Below are 6,652 nucleotides of genomic sequence, written 5' to 3'. Positions count from 1 at the left end.
TTCTAGAGTCTGATTCTGCCCTCTTATGCAATCCCTTCAACTTCCTCAGGGCTGCATAAAGACTTTGGCATTTACGGGCTGAGATCCCCAAAGGACTGAATTCCCCACAGTTCCCACTGACTTCCACATGAGATGTGGGTGCTCAGCACCTGGGAAACACCAAGCCATTCATCTTTAGCTCTGCCACTGCTGGCCACCCACCCAGTGAGCCTGCTCCCTCTCCTCCCCTGGAAAGCAGTGGGGAGAAAGCACCAGTAGTGAGGTAGCTGATCTGGGGGGCCCCAGCTTTTGCCAAGTTACAGCGTTAGAAAGAATGAAATCCCAGGATCACATGATACCTGTGAGGAAGATGGCTGCCTAGTCCTAGACCTCCGCATGTCAATTCATCTCTAATTATTAATTTCCTAGCAAACTGGCAATAAGTTTCTGTCATAAAAGGTTAAATTAAACCTCTGGATAAACTTCAAACTGCTGAAGATGGATCCCAATGAATAAATGAGGAGCAGTTAAAGACCTCAGCCTGCATTACCCAAACAGCTGAAGGGGGATTAGAAGGCCATAGCAGAACCTAGCCCAGGATATCGCGACACTGAAAGAATTCCTCACAGGCCGCCTGGATTCAATTTCCAAAGGTATCCGAGGGCTCTCTAAAGATGTGCGTGATGCAAAATCCCAAAATGGCTCACTTGGAAAATTAGCTGCCAAAGGCTGCCCTTGAATCAGTGAAATTAAAGAAGAAATGGCCTCCTCCTTAAAGCTTAGACTAGACAAACTGGAAGAAACCCAGGATGACTTAGGAAAGAGAACTTGAAGAAACAAACTTCTCCTGTTGGTCATTGCTGAGGGTCTGGAGAAGGCCGATATTATCAGATTTCTTCAGAAACTTCTCCCTGACCTATTTAAAATCCCTATTTAAAACCCACCCTCAGCTTCCCCCATTAGATGTTGAAAGGGCTCATAAAATGCCTGGTATTAGATGGTGGGAATCTGACAAGCCCAAGCCCATCGTCTTCAAGCCGCTGAAGTTCAATGGTAAACAAACATTAATGAATGCTACTAGAAGAGCTGAAGCCCTTGTGTACAAAGGCCACAAAATCTCTTTTCCCTGACTTCTCAGCTGAGCTTAACAAAAAGAGGGCTGCATTCCATAAAGCAAATCCTGAGGGGGATCAACGTCGGATACAGGATCGAGTACCCATTCACCTTCCCCATGGATTCAGCATGCACCGCCAGATTTTGCCAAACCCCTTCTGAAGCTTGGCAGACACTTCAAAGACTGAGATCAGATTTGACCAAAAAATAGCAGAATGGGTTTTTTTTTAACCCAATAAAAAGCAAACCTCAACAAGTTTAAAAATCAGTTTGTTTTTCTAGGTATCCCTATAAACATATTAATAGTCACTTACACAAACTTCCAATTGATAGCAAATAACCAGATAGGCTGAACTCTTCAGTTGATCTCCTTTAAAACTGAGCAATAACAAATGTATAGCATCGCAAGGCGCAGAGTAACCGTTTCACACTATGAACACTAAGCTGGGGGATATAGCACCATCTACTGCCTGAAGTATTATCTGCACTTATCATCACAGCTTGCACTGCTAGACAGAATCTCTTCACTAGCTTTGCCTCTGATGGGTTGTGTTAGGGTAACCACAAGTCCCTTGTGGAACAGTCAATATTCACGACATGTAAAACAGACTACAACCTAACCTTAAATAGCACTAGTTATTCAATTTGCGCAGGGCATTTGACATACTATGAATATGAAACTTTTTTTATGTTGTATTTTTCGTATTTAGATTTTGTACTAATTAGTATTTGATTTACCAAACCAATTATAAATTTTCTTGTGATGAGTCTGCATATACATAACTATACATCAAAACTTCTGTAGGTAGGAATACATTATACATGTTCTTAGACTACCCAATGGCATTTACAGGGTAAGATTTGACTTAAAATATGCATTTAGAGATGTTTAGGATATTATTAGATAATATAGGGAGGGGAGGAGAGATAGAACTGAAGCCATCAGGATCTGAACTTGCCCATTCTGGCTTGTTTTAAGTCTTACTTTTTTTTGTTTTCTGTTCCAAAGTATATTTGTAAGGCACATGATATTTAACTACAGATCTTTTTGTATCCATCTTAATTCATAAAAATATTAAATTTTCAATGTATACAGTCTTGGTTTGATTCTGAAGGAAGAAACATTCTTCCTGAAGATGTTTCAACTCAAAAAAGTTAATTCTAGGAAGCATTTACAATCCAAGTGGAGGTAATTCTGAATTTTTCAAAGACATTGCAGACATTCTTTCTAAAAGACACTCCTGTAATACTGGGAGGTAACTGGAATACAATGCTAGACAGATGTCTGAACAAATCCAATTACATGAGACCCAGCACTCAAAGCACAATAGGACAACCCCTCGTTACTAATGAATGAACTTGATTTAAAAGGTGTTTGGAGACTAAGACACTCCACGGAGCGTGAATATACGTATTTCTCCACAGTACATTCATCTTACTCCAGAATTGAATTCTTCTTGTGTCTTCAGAACTGATTCCAGCATGCCTGGAAGCACTATTGATAATTTCAGATCAGGCTCCAATTATACTTACCATAGATGCTGGTTACACCTCATTAAAGTCTTTGCTGGAATCTGAACATACTGCTACTAAAAGATGCAAAATTTAATTGCACAGTGGATTCTGTCATCTCTCACTTTATACAAGAAAATAAGCACTCGGTTACCTCAGTTACATCTTTTGGGAAGCTCTGCAAGCTGCTGTAAGAGGTGAGTGCATAAGGTAGGCCTCCCAAAAGCAGAGAGAAGGACTCAAGTTACTAGACTTTTCGGCCACGGAAATAGATGAGTTGGAGAAAACACACAAGATGGACCCAATAATGAAAACCTCCTACATTATCAATGCCAAATATAAATATAATGAATGCTTATCCAACCAAGTTGAAATTTACACTCAACAGGGTCAAACAAAGATATTCTGAATGGGAAGATAACACAGGTAAGCCACTTGCCAGAAGATTTAAGATGGAACTAGCCAACAACAATATTTCTTCCTTATTACAAGAAGACAGGAGGGCCATCCTGGAACCAACAGATGTAAATAATCAATGTACGCAATTCTATCAAGCTTTCTAGAAATCAGACAACCAATCTGACTCTAATCAATTGGATCATTTAATTGAAGACCTGCCTTTTAATACCCTAACTTCAGAACAAGCGTTGTTTACAGACGAAGCTTTCTCAACACAAGAAATTGAACAGGCTACAAAAACAAACTCCAGCAAGGCCCCCCGGCTTTCTGGCAGATTTCTTCAAAACATTCTCTAATCAGCTTTCTTCTATTCTTTCAAAGGTCTTCAATGAAACATTCCAAAAGAGAACCGTGTTTCACAACATGAGAACTGCTTTAATTACTTTAATATTAAAGAAGAACAAGGATGGTAGCAACAGTGTCAATTTCTGTCCCATATCTCTATTCAACACAGATTGCAAACTAATTGCAAAAATTTTAGCAGCCGCATCCCATCAATTACACACTCAGATCAGTGTAGATTTATGAAAGGAAGCCTGGTTGCTGAGAATATGAGAAAAATCACTCAATTGATCCAGCAAGCTCTGCTGTCAGATGTTCCCTCCATAGCCCTATCTCTAGATGCAGAGAAGGCCTTGGATAGGGTTGAATGGCCTTATCTAATGGATGTCCTAAAAAACCAAAACAAAAATTGGACTTGCACCAATATCCTGAATTGTCTGAGTGTATTATACAAGTCTCCCATCGCTGCACTATCAACTAATGGAATTATTTCTCCCATATTTCAACTAGAAAGAGGGACAACAAGGCTGTCCCCTCTTGCCTCTCCTTTTTAATCTCTCTCTTGAACCACTAGCAATGTACACACTGAAGGTGTGACTATAAACAGGAAAGAATACAAAATCAATTTATATGCAGATGACAGTTTTGTACTATTGAAGAATCCATCCTCATTAATCTCATCGTTATAGAGTGTAGCTTACATTTCTGGAGAGCTCTCGTTTTTGCATTAACTGGAATAAATCACAAGCAACAAATGTATCCAAAAGACCAGATCCTTCTCAGTCTCAGTGTTTTCCATTTCCAATATGCAAAGAAATAACTTACTTAGGTATTTTGTCCTAATCTTCCCAAAATTGTTTCTATAAATATGTACTACATATAAAAACAACTGTCCAAGGACGTAGAGAGGTGGCATCTCCTCCCTGTATCCTTACTGGGGAAAATAGAAATAGCCAGACTGAATATCTGCACAAGACTGATTTTATATCATTAGCCTGTTGCCTTTCAAGGTCTTTCCCTCCCTCACTCGTTGCTCAAATAAATAGGCTAATCATGCAATTTATATGAGATAAAAACCAGCCTCACTTGTCACACAAGACCCTTAAAAATATTGGACAACGTGAGGTCGGGGGTTGCTAGATCTGTGTCTGTATTATCTACCATTCCAAAATGCGTCCTATTATAAGGTGGTTCCCCTCCAGTTGCTCTGCATACACATTGGCCTGGTTTGAAATAGAAAAAAGCTTAGCTATGTCATTTGGTTCCCTCTCTTATTTTATATGCCTTAAGAGGCTACCCATACCCTAAAGGAAAAGTCCAATCTTTGCATCTACATGGGGCACCCTGCAATGCACTAAGATGCTTACAGCATCCGATCTTACTAATTCTCTTCTCGTACCACTACGGGATAACCCATGCATCAGGATCAAGGCCAACTCCATGCTTATTGGATATCAGGAAAAACTTTTTCACTAGAAGGATGGTGAAGCACTGGAATGGGTTACCTATGGAGGGGTGGAATCTCCTTCCTTAGAGGTTTTTAAGGCCCGGCTTGACAAAGCCTTGGCTGGGATGATTCAGTTGGGTTTGGTCCTGTTTTGAGCAGGGGGTTGGACTAGATGACCTCCTGAGGTCCCTTCCAACCCTGATATTTTATGATTCTATGATTAAGACAATTTGGATAGAAAAAGAATTAACAAAAATTAAAGATGTAATACAAGATGATAGACTGGCCTCCTTCAATTCTACATGTAAGAAGTATCCTCTATTACTGCCTCACACGTCCTTCTTTCAGCAGCTATGTTCAAGGATTCATGCAGGTTGAGGGGACAATTGGTCCATTTCAACTCTTTCACCTCTAGAAGGGGATGATAAGAAATATGGAAACAAAAGCCATTTTGTAGGAATTACTTAGATGGCGTAATGCTTTGCAGTATCCTCTCAATCTCAGTCTCAAAGGAAAATGGGAAAAAGAAAGTATCCTCCCAGGTTTCCATTGTGAGAATAAAGGCTATCTGGGTTAATGTGCAAGATACTTCAAGTTCTTTATCCTTGTGATTCTTCCAGAACAAGATATTAAACAGGCATGACTTGACTCTAGAACATGTGTTTAAGGCAATGCACAGTGAATACTGGATATGCAAACAGCCACGGGCCAGCCTTTCGCACTTCTTCTACACTTGTCCAGAAATGCACATGTTCTGAAACTCCATATTCAGTACTCTCTCAAAAACTTTGTATGTGTTCTCTTTCCTTCTCCAAGCCTGTGTGTTTGAGGGGTGATGAATGAGTTGGTGTTACCAGTAAGAAGTGGATTGCAGCCACTATTTTAGGGGCCAAAAGAATTATTTTGAGAAATGGAAATCTGCAATTCCTCCTTCATTTACAGACTGGCTTCGTGACCTTCCTACTACTGCATTAATGGGAAAAATGACTCTGCCTAATAGAAACACTTGGAAAAGGTATGAGGTTGTGGTCACACATGAAACAACTGCATACTTTTGCAGCTGAGTATATCTTAGTTCCTGTTACTCAGAGGTTATGGTCTCATTTATCTAATTAATCACTTTACTAACTGATGCCCTCCATGACCTGTATGGGGTCAACTTCCCCGCCCCCAGGATTTGCAAATAATGAAGGTTGAATTTTGTTACTGAGAGGTTATTTCTATCTGGTGCATGTATTTATATATGTTTCATTTCATTAGGTGTTTATATTTTCTATACAAACAAGAAGAAAAAAAGGAAAGACAGAAACTCAGTTACACACACACACACAAACACACACAGTATTACAGCCACAGGGGGGCATGGGAGAGTCCAGCAGAGCCAGCTCCTTCAGCTGGAAGAAAGGGTAATTAATGTTGATTACTGCACCAAGCATGCTGGGTGTTTTACTGGCAGGAGTGAAGGCAGGGATCCTGTTCAGACGACCTGGCAATCCATGGTGATGGCAGCCCGGACACCTCCACACTCACCCGCTGGTCTTTTTTGGCAGGGGTTTCATCATCATCATCTTCGGCAGGGACTTCAGTGACATATTGGTTTCAGAGATTGGGCCAAAGGTCATCTGAGGTTTCTCTGGGGTGTAACACAAACAGGTAGAGAGGGTCAGAGGCTCCCTCCCACTTTAAAAGCTCCTTTGATCCCAGAGCTTGGGACCGGAGACAACTTTAAGGAGGAGGGTGGCAAGAGGAAGGCCACTATACAGACTCAGGAAGGAACCCCTGAGTGACGTGCTGCTATGCAAGCACTTAGCTGCTTTGTGCCTCCATTTCCCCATCTGTACAATGGGGATAATGGCACTC

The sequence above is a fragment of the Dermochelys coriacea genome, chromosome 27 (assembly GCF_009764565.3).
Source record: "Dermochelys coriacea isolate rDerCor1 chromosome 27, rDerCor1.pri.v4, whole genome shotgun sequence".
NCBI classification, from domain to species: domain Eukaryota; kingdom Metazoa; phylum Chordata; order Testudines; family Dermochelyidae; genus Dermochelys; species Dermochelys coriacea.
The sequence above is the reverse complement of the archived record's forward strand: the minus strand, read 5'-3'. Positions refer to the sequence as shown.